This window comes from Tamandua tetradactyla, chromosome 3, assembly GCF_023851605.1.
Source record: "Tamandua tetradactyla isolate mTamTet1 chromosome 3, mTamTet1.pri, whole genome shotgun sequence".
Taxonomy (NCBI): domain Eukaryota; kingdom Metazoa; phylum Chordata; class Mammalia; order Pilosa; family Myrmecophagidae; genus Tamandua; species Tamandua tetradactyla.
Genome location: NC_135329.1, coordinates 191,983,031 through 192,007,384, shown reverse-complemented (window position 1 = coordinate 192,007,384; position 24,354 = coordinate 191,983,031). Strand labels below are relative to the sequence as shown.

Genomic DNA, 24,354 nt, shown 5'->3' with positions numbered 1-24,354 from the left:
ATGACTCCAGAAACCAGGGTTAGGCAACAAGAGGGACTTGCGGCTGTGTCTCTTGAGGAGTTGTGAAAGACACATTTGCAATGACCTTAAGAAAACTTTGGTCTCCCAGGTGGCTGAAAAAGATGGTGAGGGACTGATCTTGGTACTTGATGGTCAAGTACATCTCTTGGGACCCTTGGTGGTCATCATGGCCAAGCAGTTACTTCTGGCCCAGTAGGTTGACAATAGTACATTGTGAGGGCATCAACATTTCTGACATGTCCTAAAGAAACCAGTTGAAGTTTCCTCTGCAAGTGCATAAAGACCAACCCATCCCGCAAACCCTATCACTTCCAGGCTCCCAGCTGCATGTTTTGGCAGGCTGGACAAGGCCTGCTGTCCCATAAGAGCTAATGTGGCTGGGATGCCCTGGACCTCCTCGAGGTGTTTGATGGGATTGCGTGCCCCTATGGCAAGTAAAAACAGAGAGTGGTTCCTGCTACCCTCGAGGTTGGGTATCTGAAACCCACACATAATTTGTCTACCTGGTGTCCCTATATTACAAGGTTGGCTGGAAGTACCAGGCAGTGACGGCCACTCTGGAGAAGGGGAAGGAGAAAGCCAAGGAAGAAGGGAGGCTGTGGAAACAGGCTGAGAAGAAAACTGACAAATACACAGAGGTCCTCGCGACCCATGAATTTTTAATCTGAGCCCAATAAAGACTGTTTCATTTGGGGTGGAAAAGGTTTCGTAATGAATAGTGGTGCTGAGAGCACAACATTCTGAACATAATTAACAGCACTGAATTGTATCTCTGAATGTTGTTAAAAGGGGAAATTTTAGGTTGCATATATGTTACTAGAATAAAATTTAACAACGACATAAGACTGTACAACGTGAACAATGAACCTTAATGTAAATTATGAGCTATAATTAATAATACAATTATAATACTATTCTTTCGTGGTTAAACAAATGTACCACACTAATTTAAAATGTTAGTCTTGGGGGTTGGTATATGGGAACTCTGTATTTTCTGCATGATTTTTCTGTAAACCTACAACTTCTCTTAAAAAAAAAAGACTGCTCCTCAAGCAGAAAAAAAGAAAAGAAAAAGAAAAACCATTGGCAGGGCTCCTTTTTTTCCCAACTAGGCCAAGCTGCAACCATACTAGTGCAGCCATACCGGTTCTTAAAATATTAAAAAAACATCTATACTATTCAGTGAAAAGCCACTACCCTGAGCCCCACTGGTGCCCCTGCCACCCCACTCCCTCTCCCGGCCCTTCTAGCTCTGCCCCCAGTCCAGCAAGTAAAGAGTTAACCCTGGGCCCAGTAAAGGGCCCCAAGAAGCCTGCTGCCTTTTTAAGACTGGACCAACTGTTAGGACCGGTCTAGCGCTAGACCCCTTCTTCTAGTGTTTAAATAGTTTGAACAATTCCCCTAGATGAAGCTACTCAAATGGAGTGAAGCATCTAAACCGAGCCACACAGGATCCATTCAGTGAGTCTCCCTAGAGGACAAATCTTGCAAAGAATATCTGCAGGGTTAAGAGAGGCAATCTAGGAGCTAGGAGAGTGCAGGCTGGCACAAATGCTTTGATTAGGGAGCAGTCCTCCTGCAGCTACTGAGGTCTCAACACTGCGTTCAGAGCAGCAGCGTGCAGAGCCCCCTGCCCTCGGCTGCCCTCCCTGCCCCTCCTGGGTGACAGAATCCGAGAACAGGCCTGGCAGCCCGCGGCCTCATTATTAATGCTTCTTGATCTGCTTGACTCCCTGTGGCTTCCCTGCCAGCCGGCGCCCTCCCTCCCTCACTGCATAAGCTCGGAGCTTAGGCTCCTAGACAACACGTGTTGGAAGAATGCAGGTCCGAAGGGCTAGAAAGGACTCCCCAGCAACCCTCAGAAATCCCCTGCCCGGAAGGGTCCTCAGAGGTCATCTAGGCAAGGTGAAGGGGGAGGAGCTTCTATTACCTGGATTCAAACATTTTGCAGGGGCAGAAGTTCAGTAATGTGTGACAGAGCAGGTCCCAAATCTTATGACAGTTGGGAAAGGGTTCCTTAAGTCTTCATGTCAGTCTCTCCGATTCAAACAGAGAAAGAATAATGTCTGAAGTGTTTCAGCCAAATGGAACGAGGAGGGAAGGGGATGGGAGGGACAAAGTCCATTCACCTTCCTCTACATTGCTATGGAAATGCAGGGGCCAGGCTGAACTGAGACTTTCTGGACAGTCCTGGGCTCACATGCGAGCTCTTCCCCTTACTGGGCATCTGATCCTAGAAGGTTCTTGAACCTCTCCGAGCCTAGTTTCCTCATCTATAAAATAGGGATAACAATAATTCTGGGTCCTTATGAGGAGTCAGTGAAGCAATGTACAGTAAGCATCTACCCACATCTCTATCGTTGGTTTCCTTCTGTCCTAGTTTCCTAGGATTGCCATAACACATTTCTACAGCTGGGTGGCTTAAAACACCAGAAATTTATTGTCTCACAGTTCTGGAAGCTAGAAGCCTGAAATCAAAGCGTCAGCAGAGACATGCTCCCTCAGAAGCTTGTAGAGGAGATTCCTTCCTTGTGTCTTCTAGCTTCTGGGGGTTTTCAGCAATCTTTGGCATACCTGGCTTCTAGATGCATCATTGCAATCTCTGTCTCCACTTTCACATGGCCTTCTTCTCTCATTTCTCTCTGTCTCCGTGTCCAAATTTCCCTCTTCTTACAATGATAATCAGTCATGCTGAATCGGGACCCACCCTAATCCAGTTTGGCCTCATCATAACTAATCACATCTTCAGAGACCCTTTTTTCTCTGAAGGTGGCTCTCATGGGACCAGGGGTTAAGAATTGAACATATCTTTTTAGGGGACACAACTCAATTCATAACACCTTCTCTTCCTTCAACTTATTAAGTTGGACAAAAACAAAACTATCTTCTCAACCATTCACATATTCATAAAATGAGTTTAGGATCTTTTTTGCCATCTACTCACTTTTTCCCATATCTTCACCTGGTCGGTTCTTGCCTGGGGTTCTCTTGCATCCTAGGCCCTTTCCAGGGAAGTAAAAAATAAGTGAGGGCGGGCTACGGTGGCTCAGCAGACAGAATTCTCGCCTGCTATGCTGGAGACCCAGGTTTGATTTCCGGTGCCAGCCCATGCAAAAATCAAAAAAATAAAAAAGTAAAAAGTGAGAGATGCACAGGCAGTCATGAAAAGTTCCTGAAGCCAATCAGTCATTTCAGAAGGAATGATTTCTGACATTTTGTACTATATATAATAGCCTCCCAGATGTTTAGTGCTTAACCTGGAATTTTCATGTCTAGGGACCAGAGTGAAAATTTCCAAAGATTTAAAGATTTATAAACAAGGAGATGCATCCCAATTATAGATCACAACCTTAATATTCAATAAATTATGCTAAAGAAATTAAATAACGGTAAGATGCTAGAACACTATGAAGGCATTTTAAAAATCAGGTTTAGAGAGACTGTTTAGTGAGAAGAGAAGACTCATAAAATGTGAGTCAGGATCTGGAACTCTATATATGACAGGATCTCAAATATCCAATAAAAGTTTGAAAACAAACAAAAGGCTGGGAAGAAAAACACCGGAATGGGAATTCTAATCAACTCTACGTATTGGAATTGGAAGTAACTTTTAATTTCTTCATTACAAAAGCAATCCATTTCTATTGTAGCAACTTTGAGAAATACAAGATAGTATTATGAGAAAAGAAATTATTTTTAATTTTAAAGTTTTTTTTTTTAAAGAATGGTTGGCTTCCAATCCACCCATTAAAAAAAAAAAAAATTAGCAATCAAAGTAATCAGCCTCCTCCATTACCTGCTAACCACCTCCAATTTTTGCAGCACTATCCTCTGTAAACATTCCTCCACCACCACCGCCACCCTATCCTGGCTCGTTAAGTAGACCCTGAGATTCCCACTAAGATTTGCATCAGGAGAGTCATGGGAGCCTGGGACTGAGAAGAACAGTCTGCTACAGAAGGGGAAGAGAAAAATTGGGGATAGTTTGGTGAGGGAGGAGTAAAATGAGAAGCAAGGAGGAGTGGGCATCTAGGAGCATAATTCTCGCTAATCATCACCTTCATTCTGAGAGATAAGCTAAGAGTCTTTTGCCAGAGAAAGAAGAGCCTAGATGATTGGGGTGGGCACTGTCTTCAGGAAATATAAACTCCTACCTGGGAGGACTTGAGGGATTTGCTCTCCAGAGCCAGGTGTGTCACTTTCCTATTGCTGAATTAATACCTCCTCCCCACCCCCCACCCCGCCCCCATGACTTGAGACAGCAACGCTCAGTTCCTTTGCTCTGCTCATGTATTTGTTGTTTGGTAGGGCTTAATGGGGGCAGCTTGTCTCTGCTCCATGTGTTATCAGCTATAGCAGCTGACCTGGGGGCATCCAGGATGGCTCACTCACATGGCTGGCATTTGGTGCTGGCACTTGGCTGGGAGTTCAGCCAGGGCTGAGAGTTTGGAGCCTCAGTTCCTCTCCATGTGAGTCTCTCCTCTCCATGGGCTGCTTTGGCTTCCTCTCAGCATGGTGGCTGGATTCCAAGAGCAAACGTCCCAAGAGACAGGAAGTGGAAGCTGCCAGTTTCTAAAGGCCCAGACGCAGAAATTGGCATAGTACTTCATCTACTGTATTTATTTGTCAAATAGTCACAAGGTACAGCTCAACAACAAAAAGACAAGCCAACCCTGATTTAAAAATGGGCAAAAGACTTGAATAGGCATTTCTCCAAAGGAGATACATGTATGACCAATAAATATTTCAGAAGATGTTCCATGTCATTAGCCATCAGGGAAATGCAAATCAAAATCATAATAAGATACCATCTCACATGCACTAGAATGGCTATTAAAAAAATAGGAAATAACAAGTATTGGAGAACTGAGTGCAGAAAAATAGGAACACTTGTACACTGTTGGTGGGAATTATAAAAGGGTGCAGCCACTGTGGGAAACTGTTCAGCAACTCTCAGAAAATTGAGTATAGAATTACCGTCTGACCCAGTATGGTGTCTTGGATTTATGTACACTAGAAAAACATGTTCTAAATCTTAATCCCTTCACGTGGGTGTAAACAGTACCTTTTTAATGAGGTTACTTCAGTTAAGGTGTGGCCCAACTGAATGAGGTTGGGCTTTAATTGGAGCCCTTTATAAGCAGAGTGAAAGTCAGACAGAAAGAAGCCATGGGGAGCAGCCAGAAGCTGAAAGTCAACAGAAACCAAAGGAAAAGGGAGAAGATGCCACCATATGCATTGCCTTGTGACAGAAAAACTAAGGGCCAAGAATTGCTGGCAGCCAGCTTCAGAATGTCACAGTCTTCCTGGAGAAAGCAGCACCTTACTGATGCATGAATTTTAGACTTCTCCTAGCTTCAAAACCATAAACCAATAAATTTCTATTATATAAGCCAACCCATTGTATGGTATCTGTTTTAGCAGCTAGGATACTAAAACACCCAGCAATCCCACTTTTAGTTAAACACCCAAAAGAATTTAAAGTAGGGACTCAAACAGATATTTGGACACTGAGGTTCATAGCAGCATTAGTCACAATTGCCAAAAGGTAGAAGCAACCCAAGAGTCTACCAACAGATGAGTAGACAAACAGTGGCATATACATACAGTTAATAATATTATTCAACGTAAAAAGGAATGAAATTCTGTCATGTAACAACATGGATGAAGCTTGAAGACATCATGTTGACCGAAGTAAGCCAGACACAAAAGGACAAATATTGTAAGAGCTCACTGATATAAAATATTAAATAAGCAAAATTATAAAATACAGGTAGGGCATGGGGAGTTAATGCTTAATTGGTACAGAATTTCTGTTTGGGGTGATGGAAAAGTTTTGGTAATCGATGGTGGTGACAGTAGCACAACATTGTGAATATAATTTATATCACAAAATTGTACATTTGAATGTAGTTAAAAGGCGAAATTTTAGGTTATATATATGTTACTAGAATAAAAATTAAAAATAAAAAAACAGTCCTGTACAACTCAACCAGTGAACCTTAATGTAAACTATGAACTATAACTAATAGTACAAATATAGTAATATAGTTTCATCAATTGTAAAAAGGGTACCACACCAATTCCAGATGTTAATAATAAGGGTTGGTGTATGGGAATTCTGTACTTTCTAAATGATCCTTCTGTAAACCCACAACTTCTCTAATTAGACGTATATATAGACCCATAAAAAGAAACCCATGTGCCAAACTGTTTTTTCTAATTCAATGCAATTTGAAAAGCATTTATAAGCACCCTGTGCTCCACCTTGAAACAGAGACATGGGGTAGTAAAAGATGCTTTGCTGTCATTGGTTTTAAATGCTAGCTCAGCCACTTACCAGCTCTGGGTATAAAAGACACTTCACTGCATTTCAGTTTCTCCATCTGTAAAATAGAACCCAAAAATATCTGTCTCATTGTTGACAGGATTCAACAAGATAATGTCTTAGAGCCCTCAACAAATCATACTTTCCCCCATTTCTTCAGCCTTGCCTCAGGTGAAGTAGAGAGATAAGAACAAGTATCACAAGACCCTTGCCATCAAGAAGATACCAACCTTATTAAAAAGACAAAAATTGATAGTGTGCAGAAATTGCCAAATTGGTGCTAGGTTGGCAATAATCAAGGCACGATCAGCAAGGGCATAAATGGAATGGCTTGCATTTTCAGGGGAGATTCACAGAGGAGCTGAACTGGAAGGATCAGTAGGTTCGAGCAGAATCAAGGCTGGCATTTCAGGCCCAGATATGGAGGGAGGACTAAAACAGAAATGTTTGCAAGAATGTAGGAGGACAAGACAGACTAGAGAAGAGAGGTCAAGGCAGGAAATAGAGTGAAATACGGTGGCAAGGAGGGGATAGGGGCATGGTATGGAAACTTTGGAAAGCCAGGCAGAGGCAGAGAGGCATAATATTATAGGAAATGGGTCAGTTTGGCTTTGATATCATGAATCAGTGTTAATGGAATGGAATGCTGGAGGCCTCCCTTCTCCCAGACAAGAAGGTGATAGGAGGAACAAGTGGAAGACCCATCAAAAAAGGAACACAGTTCCTTTTTGGTAGGTTCCGTGAGAGCTACCAATGGGTGTGATGTAGGGAATAGGAGGGAGGAAGAATCAGGGATGACTCTGGTTTGGAGTAGGTTAGCCAGAGGAGGATTCTGAAATGGAGTTGCCTGAAGAAGAAAGTCATGAGGTCAATTTTGGACGAGTTCATTCGATCTGACTAAACAGGAGGCCTCCATGTGACAGTCTTGCCGAGAGAACATACCTCTTAAAGGGCAGGCTTGGTTCCTTTCTATTTAATTCTACCCCCTTCTTACTTTAATCCAGTGTATATTCCCTGAAGCCTCAACTGAATTCATAGCCAGATCTGCCTGGGGAAGGGAAATTGTGGAAGCTGTCCAAAGGAAGATAGAACGTGTTCAGTACCAAGGCTACCTAAGTCTTGGTTGGGTCCCTAAAGCAGTCAGCTAGAGCTCCCTCAAATATTGTGTTCAGATGCCCCCACATTTTTACTGTAGAAAATCCAAGTTTCTGGAAAGGATTTGACTCCATAAGAGGCAACATCTCATGTCTACAAAGAGAGTCAATGTCATACAGAATCTTAGACTCACTGGACCCAAAGGCAACTTAGAGATGTTCTTCATGTGCTCTTGATAATATCCTTCCTTGATGACTTGTGCTACCAATAGCTTCTCCCAGCCTGTAACTTGTTTTTTCATGTTAAGTTACTTTATTTTTATTTATTTATTTTTTTTACATGGGCAGGCACCGGGAATCGAACCCGGGTCCTCTGGCATTGCAGGCAAGCCTTCCTGCCTGCTGAGCCACTGTGGCCTGCCCCATGTTAAGTTACTTTCTGATGAAAGTCAGAATTACCTCAGATGAGCCCTCTTGCCTATGCAGTCTGCCTCCAGGAAAGCCCATTCCTTATCTGCTGCTACAGCCTACAGTGACTTTGGCTGGCAAACTTTGTGGGTTTCTGGGCGCCAGAATAGCAAGCAGGCCCAGAGGCAGCCAGCATCAGGAATCTAGGAATGATGTTCCAGATGGAAGCAGTAGAGTGTGAAGATGCTTGACTACAGGCCAGCCCTACAATCCCCTGCCCCCGCTCCAGCCCAGGGTGGGGGAAGAGGTGCAGGGGCTTGGAATGCCCTAAAAGTTTCCAGACCAGTGGAGAAGATGTTAGGAAAGGCTGAGAGCTTAGCACACAGACACAAAGGAATGTGTGGTATGTGTGACCCCTATTTTAATAAAATCTGGGAATTGCAGACCCCCATCCAACATTACCATGTCCACTATCCAGACTCCTGCCAGGGTTTCCAATGTAGTGCTTCTTGAACAGAGATGGACAATTGCCACAGCTCTTGTGGGCCATTGATACAATGACCCCCTTATATTTCCTTTGCTTTCTACGCAATGTGAAGAATGGTAGAAAATCCAATTTCAGATTTCAAATCTGAAAAATCTGAAGGAAAGAGAATCAAGCACAGAGGAAAAGGTTTACACAAGTAAAATAGATAAAAGTTAGAGAACAGAAAGAATTTCTTCTCAGCAATCTGAGGGGGCTTGAGATATAGACCATAGTCTCAAATGTCAGTCCTAGTGTTCTTTTGTGGGAAAGTCAACCACCTTGGGCCTCAGTTTCTTCATAATAAAATGAGGAGACCATTGTCTGCTATGCCTTACTGATATCACATAGAGTAAAGCCCATTTGAGATGCTGAAGACTTGACATGTGGAAAGGAAATGTCTTAGAAACTTATGAACCATGAGATTATCCAATCAAGAAGATGGAAAATGAGGACTCTTCACCTCTGAATCATTTTCCAGAAACACTAGATGAGTGAATGGGTTCAAAGTCATCTCCAATGTGCTACCAGACTGCCAATCCTTTGAGCTGCCAACATCCTCGTGCCTTGAGATGATAACCAACTTTCTTCTCCCAAAGGAGCCATGACTTGACCTCTGCTAGGGCTTGGGGATTCTAGGCAATTCAAGACCACATCCCACCAGCCTCCATAAGAGTCCCCAATTAGCAGTGCAGACACCTCCTGGAGTCAGGGACCTACCACATGTCCAAATAGAGGTGAAGAGAGAAAACTGAGGAACTGACAGATCCAGGGAAGCCTGAAACACCATCTCAGGTTGCAGGTTTCAACTGGAGCTCCAGCAAGCCCTAGAGTCCTACTTAGGTGTCTCAATAGTGAGTCACAGGAGGCCAGGCTGAGTTTTGATTCTCTCAACTACACTAGCTCTGATTTTCTTGGTCTTATATAATGGGACTTCCTGTTTAGAGTTTTGTTTAGAGTTCTATGGCTCTAAAAAGGTTGATAAAACATCTGTCTGTACTAAGATATTTGTAGATAAAGACAACAAATCCTAAAGGAGAAATTTTAATTATACTCAAGACTTTTCAAATCAGATATCAAACCCAACAGAAGAATTCTGTTGAGAAAATTGCTTAAGCTGTTGAACCATGCTAATGTAGCATGCACATAAATTCCGTCTATTCTTATTTCTTGTTTCCTTCTTCAACTTGTCCCATTCCCTCCATTCTTAAGTACTTCTAGGACAGATAGAGATGCTGCTGTTTAGGGTAGAATGTCCCCCCTCTAGGGCACTGCAGACCTTCCCCTCAGTTCTGCTGGTGTATTCTTCATCCTTAACACTCTGTCCTGTTGATAGACTTAAGACTATGAAACCCTTGAGAGAAGGGACAGGTCTAATTCCAAAAATCTGTGTGAACTCCATGTTGAACACAATTCCAGGCAGTCAGTAGGAGCATGGTAGATAGTTTCTGGGTGAGTGAATGAATGAATGTATGAATGAATGAATCAAGCCACTTCTCCCACAAGATATAATCCTCTGGTTTCTTTTCTCTAAGTAAACCAAGCTCCTCCACATTTTTTCCTCTGGGTCACAGAGGGCTAATGCTGTAAATTCTCTCTGAGGGGAAAACTGGGCAGATGTACTTGGGAACATTTTAAAAAAACTAGGTTGGCATTGGAAAGGAAACAGCCAATATATTTAGCCACCCATGGCATGCCAAGGCCTTAATGAGACAGAAATAGGCACCGTAGGAGGAATCTCAATTAAATATTTTTCTAAGCAGTCAGTTCTGGGCTTCATCTGAACAAGGATATAGAATCGGGGTAAAGCATAGGACAGAAAACCATAAGGATTCTGCATGGGATGCTGGTTCACCTTGGGGCCCAGTTGCTGGTGACCCCAGGTGGGGCTGGCCTCTCCTAATGGTCCAGGGAGGGACACTCTCCTTTCAGGCACTTTCCAGAATCCCCTGGCATTAGAGTCTGAGGGATCGTCCACACTTACTCTTCAATGGCACCATAATTCTGAAATGTTCTTCTCACCAGCTCCACCCAACCATTTCCATCAGTCAGCACTCCCTAAGAATCCTGCCTCATTCTGAAAATGTTCTCATAGTGACACGAGGGAAAACAAAGACTTTTGGGGCAAATAACTCCCAAGCATCCTGCTTACCTTTCCTATGTTAAAACATGCAGTACTTCAATCCATAGGCCTGGGGGCGACCAGCCCATACTGAGGGGAGCTGTGAGGGTGGGACCTTGCTCTAGGCAGGGTGCGGGTGAACGAGGGTGCCTGGTGGGGGTGTAGACAAGTCAGTACAGAAGCCAGATCTGTCATGGGTGCACATGTGACTAATAGCACATATCTTTATTTTTTCACAATTGGAACCATACTAGTTTGAAAACAGCTTTTCTCACTTAAAAATGTATCATCAACATTTTCCCATGTCATTGAGAATTCTTCTACAATGCGATTTTTAACATCTATATTGGAACTCGTACTTTATTTAGCTGATCTCCAGCTGTTAAACATTTAGATTGTTTCCTGTTATTATAACACTATAATGAACACTCTCATGGGTGTAGCACCGTGTTCGTTTCTAATCATTTCAAGAGGCGGGATGGCGTGGTGGCTCGGAACAAGAGCCCTGCAGCTGATCTCCCTGGTTCCCGGTCCCAGTGACACGACTCATTAGCTGTTGGACCTTACTCAAATGACATAACCTCTCTAGGCCTCATTTTATTTCTTTGTAAAATTTTTAAAAATGTATGCACAAAGAATATTAATAATACTTACCTCATAGGACTGTTCTATGGATTAAACAAATTAATATGTATAAAGGGTTTTAAACAATGCCATCCTTAACCCTCTGTATGCCTGGTTGAGAAAGTACTCAATAAACTTTAATTACTCTATCTTTGGATTTATACTCCTTGAAGAAGAATTTCTGGATTGGCAATTTTTCACATTTTTAAGACTTTTGAGATGTATTGTCCAATCACTCTTCTGAAGGATTATGCCAATTGACATTCCCACAAGAAGTTTATAAAGACGCTGAGTTTCCCACAATCTTCCCAACTTCTTCTTTTAAATGTCACCCTTTCCAAATGCCCAAGATGTTTGCTCTTATCAACCTGGACTTCTCTACAGAGGTAGGATTTTTAAACTATTGATCCCTCTTTTCTGAAATTCTCAACTCCCCTGGTTCTCTCTCCTTGTCTACTAGGCTCTTCCTTTATACTGCTGCTCTTTTTTCCATTTCTTTTGTTACTTCCCCTTTCCTGGAACCGTGTGATATTGAATGTTTCTTGAAATCTAAATCTCTGTGGTCTGCTCTTCTTTCTCCACATCTTATTTCTGAGAAGTCTCATCTACTCCAACCACCCCTTTGGTGCAGATGGTTTCCCAATTGACATTTCTAGTTCTCACTCATCACTAACGTCTCACCCCTACATCTATAGTTACCTATGAATTCCATTTTGATGTTCCATCATCTAATCTCCAAGTCTAATACCAAATCTGTCGTGTCCTATTACTTGTCCTCTACCTCTCCCGGGCAAGCTCCTGACTTCCAAAGCTGGAAAATTGAAAGGCACCCTGGACTCCTCCCTTGGCCTGACATCCCCCTGCAACAAAGAAGCAGTCATCAGATCCAACAGTTTATTTTTCTCAATTTTTCCTGGAGTTTCTCTTCCTTTTTATTTCTAACACTATCACCTTATTCAAACTTTTATCATAAGGCAAGTCCTTTTCCCAACAGCTCTTTCCTTCCTTTGGTCATCCTTATGATGGATCTCCCTAAATGCCCAGCCACTCCCCTACTCAAGAATTATATACAGATCTCACTACCTGAATAAAGTCCACAATCCTCCATTTGGCATTCAAGGACATCAAGGACCTGACCTTCTTCATTATCTCCATTCTATGTTCTAGACCTTTTCTTTTGCAATTCTCTTAGCCTAGAATGTCTACTCTAAACCCTATCCATTCTTCAAATCATTCCTCCTCCCAGAAGGCTTTTCTGACCTCTCAAAACTGTAATAATAACCCATTTTAATTAGGATAAAATTAAGTTTGAGAAACATGAAACATTCAAACTGGCTCATACCAAAAGGATATTTGTCATCTCACATCACAGGGAAGCTATAGGTAGAGTAGCCAAAGGAATGCACTGTAGCAAGCACTCTTGCTACCCCACCTTTGTTTTCCCCTTCCTCTTTCCTAACAGGATCTCAATTGTGATCAAGTCTCCACATCTCCTTCACATACTGTGTTCTCCTGGGAGGCTGACCTCATTCTTAGCTCTAGTGAGTACAAAGGTTCTAAAGCTTGGAGTTAAGCACACGGCACTGGAGCCTGAGTTCAAATCCTACTTCTGCCACCTCCTACCTCTGTGGCCCCTGGGAAATTTATTTAAACACAATGCTTCAGTTTCCTCATGTTTAAACAATGTTAATATTATTTCTTATTGAGGTTTATTAAAGGGGTTAAATGAGATAATACATGCAAAGCACTTAGAACAGTGTCATAATAAACATTATAGTGATGATGAACTTGCTGTTTTTTCCCTGATTAGTATAAAACAATCATAGCATTCACATCCTACTTACCATTGACTGGTTTGGGTCAGTGTTGTCCAAAAAAGTATGAGGGGAGATTGCTGCAGACTTCTGGGGATATCACCCTGACTCTTAAGAAGGGAATATAAGCGTATGTGAGCCCCTTTACTTTCTAGACTGTGCCATGTTTGAAGTCTGAACACAGTGCCTGGGATGCACAGCTGGGGGGAGCTGGACGGCAGTGTTGCTTGGATGGCAGTGTTGCTTGGACGGCAGTGTTGCTTGGATGCGTCATCAAGTTCCCAGACACCCTCGTCTCTTTATTCATCCTTCTTCCATGTGCTGGCTTCTTCCTAGGGGTAAGTTGGCTGCAACTTTCCTGGTCATCAAGCACAACAACCACCACAGGAATAGAGGGACTGCTCTCCCTGTGGCTCTCTTCAGATTGAGAGCAGTTATCCATGAGCCACCCTACAGACCTGCATCCCTGACGTACTAACTAGACTCATGTCACCTGGACTTTCTGGAACCAACCAAAGGAAAGGGAATTTTCCTTAGCCCAATCATCCAGGTAGAACTAAGGATGGGGTCATCTCTGCTGATCCTGTGTCGACTGGAAGTGGTGTCAGAAGAAAGGATTTTCATGTAAGACCCGAGAGACTTGGGTTCTATTCCTGGCATGACTGCTAGCCGGCAGGATGACTTTGCACAAGCCACTTGCCCTCTCTGGGCCAGTGTCTTCACCTGTAAAGTGGAAATAATAAGCCCTGCCTTCCTTCCCTCAGTGTATTGCTGTAAGAACCAAATGAGAAATGGAACCACACTTTGTACACCTGAAATTGCTGCGCAAATGTAAAATGATGTGAATTTTAACGGGCTACTCGTTTCCTTTACAAGTCTGCTCTCTTACCTTCCCCCTGTAGGCAGCAGAGCCTAAAGCCAGCAGGCAACCAGGAAAGTGAGTCAGGAATTTGTCTCATTTGTTCCATCTGCTCTTTTGGTTGGTCTCATTTCATATTCTCTGATGACAGCGCCACCAAAGGGTCATCTACCCTCCCCAACCCCATCACCACAGGGTTTCTTGGGAATGAAGCCTTCAGGGAAGAAAATGCCCCTCTTCTTTCAGATGCTGTGGTAGATTGAAACATATACCCCAGTCGAAGACACATTCTTAATCCGCATTCCTGTGGGTGTGAACCCATATATAAGTAGGACCTTTTGAAGATGTAATTGTTTAAACATTAAAGTGTGGCCAAATTGAATCACATGACAGAAGGTATATAGATAGGGAATTCAGATTGCTGCCCATCAGTGGAAACAGAAACTAGGAAAAGCCAGAAGGCATAGAAGCCAAGAGCCAGAGAAGCCCAGAGTCAGAGAAGTCCACAGGCAGAGACCAAGGGCATTGCCACGTGACAGGGATTGCTGCCACCTGCAGCGACCAACGCCCGGAAAGGGCAGCGCCTCACCACATCTTGGTCTTGGACTTTTAGCCTTCCAAACCATGAGGCAATTAATCCTCCTTGTTTAAGTCGACCCATCGTGCGGTATTTGTCAGAGCAGGCTGAAAAACAAAGTCAGACGCCCACACCTCCGGGCCTCGAGGAACCCTGGGAGGGGCATTTTCATGGGGGAGCTCTAGTCCACTTTCTCTTGCCCAGTCCTCTGAGATGTGTAAAGGCTGGCAGGAAAGGTTTTAGGAACTAGCCATTAAAAGCATGAGCTGCAGAACCAGACAGTCTCAGAGTTCGAATTTGAACCTCATTGCTCAGTAGCTGGTTGATCTATAGCAAACATTTAGTTCCCAAACCTCAATTTCCCCATATTTAAAATGGGAATAAACACGGCCGCCTCATTAGGCTGCTCTGAGATGAGATAACACCTGTGAACTACTGAGCGCTGGGCCTGCCATGCAGCCAGAACTCACCAAGAGAAGCTAGGGTTTTTATTCTATTTATACTAATGAGAGGGAAAACTTGAAGAATATATTCCTGCTCCCCTCCAGCCCTGGAGGGATAGGGGTCTTAGAAAGAGAATAAGGAGTCTTGGGTTCTAGTCCTGGGGTGAGCACCAATGCACCGTGTGGTCTTGGTTCCCCCGTTTTTCTCTGAGTTCCTATTTCCTGATCTATAAAGTGGCAAGAGTCATGGACTGCACTGAAGCCCCTCCATACTCAGCATATTCAGGGGCTTATATGTGTGGCTTCTTAGTTCTTCCACAAGACTCCCAGATTCCCCTTTTATCTATCTGGTTTCCAGAAGTGGCTCTGAGCTGGTATGTGTCCAGATATTTATTGCAGAGGACTCCTCACCATTTTCGGTTATAGACACTTCCCCTCGCCATAGGGGCTGCCACCACCCTTTCACTTCCATCAGGGGTTCTTTCCGGGTTTCCCAGAACGCCATCTTCCCCGCCTCCGACTCCCACATGCCAGGCCTCTGTGTCCTCTCACTTTCTTGTCTTCTGCCAAAATTCCTGGTTCCCTAAGCCAGGTAGAAAAGCAGTTTAGTTCGACCCAAGCTGGCACTTTCTCCAAACCTCCCCTGCCTCTGGCACATTCCTTCTGTTTGGGCAGGACCCAAAGAGCTGGAGAATTCCTTTCCCTCCTTAGCGTGGGTCCCCGTGTTGGCATGCCAACAGCCCCAAATATTTAAAGCAATCATGAAAATGAGTTCAGAGTCCCATGCCAGAGCTTTGAAAGGAATTAGGCTAAAAACAGGGCAAAGGAAGAGGTGAGGCCAAACTGAAAATGCCCTGAAAGGCCCTGCCCAGCCCGGCTGGAGCCCAGAGCCCGCCTCTCTGTCTTCATTCATCTGTGGCCAAGCACCGTGCTGGGCACTGGGGATGTAAAGTTCAATGAACCACCATCCCTGTCCTCGAGGAGCTCCCAGTGAAGCTGGGAAGTCACATAAACATGATCACAGTAGTGGGCTGTACTGTGCCAAAGGCCCAATGGAGTCACCAAGGAGAGAAGCCTCAGCTGGATGGCGCAGGTCAGTGATGCACCCCAGAGCCTGGCCAAGGCCTGACTTAGGAAGAGGCATCCAGCCATGAACAAGGCAGAAGACATGCATTCCAGGCAGAGGACCAACAGCAGATGCAAAGGCATAGAAGCATGAAAGAGGATGGAGGAGAGGGAGAAAGAGCTCATACACGACTGCTTTGTCAACTGCAGGGACCCACAGTCTCTATTAGGCATGTTTCTGCACATGCAGTGCACAGGACAGAGAGTGAAATTAGACCCAGCTGACAATTTGAAGATTAGAAGAATGTTGACAGAGGTGGACACTTGGATTCCATGTACACAGAAGAAAAGTGTCGAGCAGAAAGCCTTTCCAGGAGACACTTTGTGTGTAAGTCAGGCATCGGGGTGTGTAGGGGAGGGCGATGGGAGCTGCAAGCCCAAACACAGAGCGACCCAGGGAGACTCCCTGCTGGAGGGGAGATGGGATTTCCCAAGTCATTTGAGTGATGAGAGAGTCAGATTGGCAGGCCGGGAGAGCTGGCAGTATACCAGGCACCTGGCACAGCAAGGTGAACGGTGCCAAGGTCAAAGGCAGATGCCTGAATGAGTGAGTTATGATCAAGGAAGCCCCAGGGCCTCCTGGTTTACAGGAGGAGATGGGAGAGTTGGGGCAGGCCCAGTGCCATGAGCTGCCAGAGCACTTCAGTGTCCTCACTGCGGGAATAGAGTGTGTTTCACCTGGGTCTTGGGGGGTGAGCAGCCACAGTGAAGTCTCTTTGGAAGGAGATGGGCAAAACACAGAGTTACGAGTGAAACAATGAGAATGAAGGTGACCCGTGCAAAATAATCACCAGGTGCTGTAAAAAAGAAATCCATCATGACCAAGACATCTGCGAATGACAGTGATAGTCTTCATCTTCATCATCATCATCATCATCATCATCATCATCATCATCATCACATTTATTTATTTGTGTAAATGGTGCTGTCATTGAGCACTGACTGTGAGCACAGCTGTGGTGAGCTATGTATGCATCTTAATCCTCACAACAACTTGAAGATATCAATCCTTTTGTTAGTCCCATTTTACAGAGGGGAAATGTCTCCTAGGAAGGCTAAATTGAGGTCCAGGATGATCTTAAAACCAGGCAGTGCAAATTTAAGAACTGGGGAGTAATGCCCCAGCACCGCTTTAGCAAGAGTAGGAGAATCAGGTCTGCAGAAGGCATGTGGTACCCATGCTGGCTTCAGGCATGTCCGTGCCCTGTCGTTGACGGCAGGGAGTGGGGGAACCCCTTAGCATCAGCAGTTGAGCCTTGAGGAGGACCAGCCCCCCACGGTTTGGAGACATGAAGCAACAGTGCAACTGGTGGGCCCTTCTTTAACAAGATCATGGCTTGGAAGCAATGGGATTAAAAACTGGTGTTCAAATAGATTAGAACACAAAAATAAAACAAGCAAAGCTATCACAATCATTCCACTTTAGTGTCTTTTTATACACCAACCTCCCTCAAGAGGTGGGGTCAAGGGGGCAGGCCAAATATCCCCCTGGCTTGAGAAGCAAAACCGGTGTCCAAAGGGAATTCATTAAGCAAAATCACCACTGTTAGATATTGCATCATAGAATTCAACCATACTTCATTTCTTACCACATTATCAAAGACATATTAGAGTTAACATTTCTTAGTAAGTAGATGATCAAAATGTCTTTTAAAAATATTTCGCACACCTTCTGGACCTGAGCCCTGAGGATGAACCACCGTGAGAGCCATTGTTAGAGGCGGGCCAGCAGCTGGCTCAGCAGTCACTCACTGCTGGGCTCATGGATTCCTCGAAACAAGTTAATCATTAAGAGGAAGAGGCAAAAATATAGTCTTAAGGTTTGGTTAAGCTAAAATTGGTCTCACTAGAAGGTGGGGTAGAGAAGGGGGTCTCAGGAATTCCATTCGGCCCCTGATGCAGGCACCAGGGAGATGGGCCCAAGTCGCCGTGGACTCTGCAGCCAACGTAGAAGTCACCAGAAGGAACGAGGCTCCAGGCTGGTGGGGCCTGGGGGCGGGGGAGAGTCATCCTGAAACTTCAGGAGAGCTGCAGTGCTGTGTGGAGAGCAAGGCTGTGAAGCAGGTGCAGGCTACAAGGACAAAGAAAAGACTTGGAAATAAGGACTTTCTGGAGGAGGCACTCCGGGCGCTGGACCCTGAAGGAGGAAGGAAATAGAGCTCAGAGGACAGAGGAAGGGGCTTTATCCCATGGAGAGTGTCAGCGAGAAACTCAAGAAGGTTCGGGGATGGTGGGCACGAAGTCCTCAGTGGAGAGTTTAAAGCTAGAAGAGGAGCTGGTAGGCAATACCTCAAAGATATGCACGAGCATGTGTGCACGTATGTTGTCCATGTGCCCGTGTGTGTGTGTGTGTGTGCATGTGTACGAGTGTGCCTGTGTGTGTCTGGGACCTTAATAGTTGAGGACTACTTGGTCTAACACTACTGGCAGAGAGGAACGAGGCTGAGCTAGCAATAGCAGGATTTGATGAGAGCTGGGGGGATTCAGCAGGTGCCTTCCACCCGGAATGGGGAGCAGGGGGAGTAATGAAGGAGGCCTGCTGGATTTTCCATCAGACCTGCAGTGTCAAGTTACAGCTCAGGGATATCCAAATGTCTCATAGTTCTATTTTATCATTTCCACACTTACTTCCAGTAAGCGGAGCACACCATCTGCACAACGTCAGGCCAAAGAAATAAAAACCGAGAGGAAATTGCACTCCATGGCTGCATAATCGGTCTGATACGCCTGGGACATTAGTTGAGACATGTGTGTCTTCACTCATAAAAGCATGAACGTCCTGATTGTTTCTAAGCAGGAAGTTTCCCATTTGGTCTGGCTGAGAGGCAGCTTCAAAATGAACCATGAAGTGGCAGCTTTCCCGGCTCACTGAGCGTCTCTGCCTTGCTCCTAGATCACTTTCCTCCCAGGTGGCTGCAAATGATTCTCATGTGTTGGCAGGTTACACAGTTCATGACAAGACACCAGCAGGAGTCCAGGTTTGAGCAAGAACCAAATAGTGCAGCAGGGAGGCAATGTGAGATGGATGCTGAGTGACAGGGGCAGGAGGTGACCTGCCCACTCCCCCATCCTGCTTCCTGCTCAGCCCTGCTGACAGATCTCCTGCACTCCCTGGGTGGAATGGTAGTCTCAGGCGAGTCACGCAAACTCTCCAAATCTTGGTTTCTTCGTGTGAAAACCAGGCTCTGTGACATCTCACTTGGAGAGTCGTAGGGAAGATCAATGCATTACACAGAAAAGAGCACACTACGTGGCACACAATAGCTTCTGAAGAAATGCTTCGACTCACAATAACGGTGGCAAACATATCTTGGTTACAACATGCTGGGATCTTTATATACATTAATTAATTTAATTCTCACAACACTGTAGATACTGTTGTGATATTATATTATCCCCATTTACAGAAGAGATTGAGGCAAAGAGAGGTTCCATAAACTGTCCGTGGTCACAGAGCTGTTGAGTGAGAGAGCTAGGATTCAAATTCAGTCAGCCTGGCTCCAGAGACAGGGTGTCAGTAAAGGAATGCATGAACAAATTTAAAACTGATGGATTGATGGATGAGTGAACCAAGTACTTGGGTCTCCATGACAAGGGGCGGGTTACCTACGACTGAAAATTCTAATCCCAGCCTCTCATGATGCCCAGGGGCTGTAGTCAATCATTCAGCGTTGCTCTGCCTTGTTCCCTCCTGCTCTGAGCTAGAGGCACAGGCTGCTGCCCTTATGGAAATGCAGAGTAAGGCCACAGCTTGGAAGGTTAGAACTAGAAATGGCCCAGAGATGAGCTCATTTTAAATTTGAGGGGACCGAGGCAAGAGAGGGGAAGTGGCATCCCAGGGTCAGGCAGTGCCTGCTGGGACACAGGTCATGTCTTTGTCATTCATTCGCACTGGGAAAACGTATCTGGAAGTCAGGAGAGAATTAAGAACATAAAAGCATTTGAAGAGTTGAATATATTGTACAGCAAATTATTTTAAAATGAGGAGTTCTTACTTGTTGGCAAGGAATTTTGTTTCTATGCGTCTTGCGAGGTTGTCAGGCCTTGCCATCCCCCACCCGTGCTGGAAGGCATGTGGTAGTCCCCGAGCAGACAGGACACGAGCAGAGTCCCATCTAAGGGCCACCTGCTGTTCCCCAGCTGCCCCGCGCGTCCCACAATCGCACCAGGGGACCTTAGCTCATGTTCCTCCCGTGCCCGAATCCGCCCCCCCAACCAGCATCGACCCATCCTGGCCTGGTGAAACCCTCCCCAGCTTCAACCTTCTCGTTGAATCTCCCTGGGTCATCGCAACCAGAATGGATTTTCCAAGCTCCCAGAGGCACGTTGGGCCAGCAGGTCAGAGTTCTGGAGTGGCACCAGCCAGGCCTGGGTGAGAATCTCTATCCTTTGCCGACCATGTGTGACCTTTGGCAAGTCCCTTAACATCTCCCTGATTTATCAAATGGGAATAATAATAACTGCCTTCATATGAGGATTAGATGGGATTAACATATGTAAAAGAAGAATTTAGCACAAGGCCTGGCCCATACTCAGAGTTCAATAAATGGGAGACACCACTGCCTCTCTGGGAAGTCTGATTTCACACCTGTTTTGATTTGTGGTATTTGGGTTTGCATCTTATCTCCCCTCCTAAGGAGATACCTATCTTGTCGGCAAGGATCCTGTCACGGTCATCTTTGCACTCCACGTGCACCCAGTCCAGAACCTTGCAGAGTCATCATTTAGGGAGGCTGGATACAAGGGAAAAAAAAGCAAAAACAAAGATGAGTTGGTTATGGCAAAGAACAAGAAAACAAATTTGTTTTGTTTGTTTTTTAAAGCTTTTTTCTTTTTTCTTTTTAGCCTATGATGATTGCTTTATAAATAGGTCTTGTGCAGACATTAGGGGTAAACTATCACAGTTAGCTCTATGTCCTCGTGTTGTCCTAGATGATAAAAGCAGTGTGTTGATAGCCTTCACCTATAGAGGACTTCGTATAGTCCACATGAGGTTCTTGGTACTCTTTACTTCATTTAATGTTTTAAAACCCCTACAAGGTAGATGTTATTCCTATTTACAGATAGGAAAACCGAGGCTCGGAGAGGTGAAGGCCCCTCCGAAAGTCAGATGCTAAGTGCATAGCTGAGTCAGGGTTTCAGTCCAAGCGTGGCTGGCCTGCAAGTTCATGCCCTACGTGAGAGGTCTGCACACGAACGCTTACAGTTTGGCCTGAAGCCTGTTTTCACTACGGTAGGCAAGCTAAGAATGGTTTTTACATGTTTGCATAGATGGGGAAAAAACTTAAGCACAAGTATGTTGTAACATGTGAAAATGATGTCAAATTCAAATTTCGGTGTCCACAAATAAAGTTTCATTAGAACAGAGTTACATCCATTCATTTACAAATTGTCTGGAGGCTCTTGTGCTACCAAGGCAGCCTTGAGAAGTAGCGGGAGAGACTGCATGGTCAGCAAAGCTGAAAATATTTACCCTCTGGCTCTTTCTAGAAAAAGTTCACCAACCGCTGTTTCATGCCATGCTGGCTCTTCTAGATAAACTCACTTACTGCAAAGAAAACTTGCCTTTCCACAAAATTCATACTACAGAAAGGCACCCCGTGCCTGCAGCAAAGTCTCCGCTCGGGCCTCAGACTTGCCCTTCCGTGCACCGTGCACCCAGCAGCCGGGGTTCTCCTCCTCTCCCCCAGCAGTCACTGCGATTTGAAAGGCAGAACTGAGGGCAGCCACCAGATTCCACGAGGCAGGGGTGACAAGCTGGAGCAAGCCCAGAGGTGGAGGGAAAGGGATTTAGACCTAGAAGTCAGCTCCACTTCATCGGCCCCTTGGCCCCCTTGATTCGTGTTCTGAACATGCCGGGCCCCAGGGAGGGGCAGGCGGGCTGCAAGCCAGCGCAGGAGCCCCAAGCATGCCTCAGCTTCCTTTATCCAGCTTTTACCCTGGCCAGCAGGCAGAGCTTGGCTCAGCAGGTCCCTCTCGGGGGAGAGGGTGGGGCGGGGGTGCTCAGGCAATTCCTTCCCCACCTCAAGGCCTCAGTCTTCTAGTTTGTAAATATGAGTTTGGCTCCGTTGCCTGTTCTGTATTCACTCTGGCCCCATGCAACTGCAGAAAGCGGGCTTTCTCTCTCAGATTGGCATATTCACTTTAGAAGATTCTATACCTCCCTTGACCCCTCCATTGTCCCCCTGCGGGGTGAGTGCCAAAGAGTATGTTTTGTTCTTGTGGTATTCCTGCATTCAGCTAGGATTTTTGAGCATCTGCTCTGTGTCAGCTCTTTAGAGAGAAAACAGAAGTAAAAGTAACGATGTAAACATGATATAAGATACAGAGGTGAGGAGCTTCCAGAGGACAATCCCAGCAAAATCAGATTCCTTGAGCAAATGCTGAGCACCAGACAGATACTCGGCATGTTCTAGATGATGCTTTCACTTAAGTGGCAAAAAGCACCTGGGCCATGCATCCTTAAACCCATTTTTACAGTTCGGGAAACTGAGACCCTGAGAAATTTCCTGAATTCAAAGCTAAGAGGTGGAGCTATGCATTCAATCCAGGTTTCATTGGTTCCAAAACCTTTGAAAAAAAGGCTACTCCTCTTCTAGGATGCCTGAGAAGTCCCAGATGGGGGTGTTAAGACAAACCTGCTTAGAGAAGAAAATTCTTACCTGGGGTCTCACACAGCAGCATAAAGAAGATTGCATCAGCAATCAAAGATTCTTCTAGTTCCAGCTCTAACTTTAACGAGCCATATGTCCCAAGCAAGAATTTTTCCTTCTTTGAGCGTTAGTTTTCCCCAGCTATAAAATCGTATTTAGAGAGGTTGGGCAAAGTGATCCCAAAGCACCACCACCTTCGGTACTGCTTCTGTGCCTGCTTCAAAGATGCTGTGGTTGGGTGCAGGCCTCGGAGTTCAACTCTGGCCTTGAATTGCAAAAGTCAGCCCTGGTGTTGGTATCAGAACCTTAAAAAGACAGAGCAGAGGGCTGTGCAACGGTAGCTCAGTGGCAGAATTCTCACCTGCCATGCTAGAGACCCGGGTTCGGTTCCCAGTGCCTGCCCATGCAAAAAGAAAAAAGACAAAGCAGACCTAAAAGAAACCTAGAGAGTCAACCTATATAGGCTTGAGCCACAAAACCAAATTAAGAAAAAAAAAATCTCCAAAGGTTTTATATAGAGACTGTCTTCCCCTCATAAACTTCATCCAGCTTGGCTTTCGTGGAATTCCGTTTCTGAGGGTCATTGGGCTTCTGGTGTCCTTGAGTTCTCAGAGTCTCTGGCAAACAGAGACAGGAGACAGGGATATTGAAAAGGAGGTTGGAGGGGGAGATGGCGACAGAAGGAAGATGGGGTTCTGACAGATAGGAAAGATTTGGGCAAAGTGAGGCCCAAGATCAGCAAGAGGAGAATCCAAAGTCCTTTTGGAAGAACCAGGTTGGCTGGTACAGGAATGGTCAGGGAGTTAAGAACTACAAGAAGGGGGCTGCCTTACACCTGGAGTGAGACCTGCAATTGAGGATTCCTTCCGGGAAGATAGCTGCCTGTCAGTATGGCTTAAGAATTTGTGAATAGCAAAATCCACCCTGGGAAGGTGGTCGTGTTCATCAAGGCCACCTTACCCTACTGCAGAAAGACCCAAGAGATCCTCTGTCGGATGCCCTTCAAACAAGGACTTCTAGAATTTGTTGATATCACAACCACCAGTGACACAAATGGGATTCAAAATTATTTCCAACAGTTCACAGGGGCAAGAACGGTGCCTCAGGTCTTTATCAGAAAAGATTGCATAGGTAGATGCTCTGATCTAATAAATATGCAAAAGAGTGGGGGACTGGAGACATGGCTATGGCAAATTGAAGGTTTAAAATAATTACAAAGCAAACTCTAGTGATGTCCTCCTTGGGAACTGGACGGCCTCACCAAAGATGACAGCACTTCTTGGTGGATGACTCTGGGGCCATTCTTACCCAGCTACAGCAACTGTTTACTTAAATTCTGAAATACAGGTTATCAAAATAAGAATAGGAGGAGTAGAATTTGGGCAGGGGGGGGAAGCTTTTCTTCTTCTCTTGGATCAGAATGAAAAAGTAGACTGACTTTCCCCACACCATGGGGCCGAAAAGATTGATGGACCATCTTTGGCATCTTCTGGATCAACCTTTTGGGTTCCAAAAGGCCATTACATGGTTTAGGATTCATCCATTGACCAAAAAGATATCTTTTGACATGTTTTCTTACTGACTGTTTTCCATGTGCCAGCACTCCTCTACCTTTAAACCAGTGTTTCTCAACCACAACCATGTTTATTCCAGGCCCCCTAGGACGAAGCTATACTGGTCTTTGGTACTACCCATCAGCCAAAATTATTTTCCTGAGCTTAACTTTCTAGAGTTTGCATTATGAAATCAATAAGCTTCTTAAA

The 24,354-nt window shown here is 45.0% G+C and overlaps 1 long non-coding RNA gene and 2 pseudogenes across 1 annotated transcript; all 3 read left to right on the top strand.

Moving 5' to 3' along the window:
- On the top strand, positions 1–689 carry LOC143675865 (large ribosomal subunit protein uL13 pseudogene; annotated as a pseudogene).
- Positions 690–11,438: 10,749 nt separating this feature from the next.
- On the top strand, positions 11,439–13,316 carry LOC143676544 (uncharacterized). The gene is made up of 3 exons (XR_013172159.1): positions 11,439–11,506; positions 12,583–12,661; positions 13,271–13,316. It is a non-coding gene; the product is annotated as an uncharacterized LOC143676544 (long non-coding RNA).
- Positions 13,317–23,481: 10,165 nt separating this feature from the next.
- Positions 23,482–23,802, top strand: LOC143676543 (glutaredoxin-1 pseudogene; annotated as a pseudogene).
- Positions 23,803–24,354: the final 552 nt, after the last annotated feature.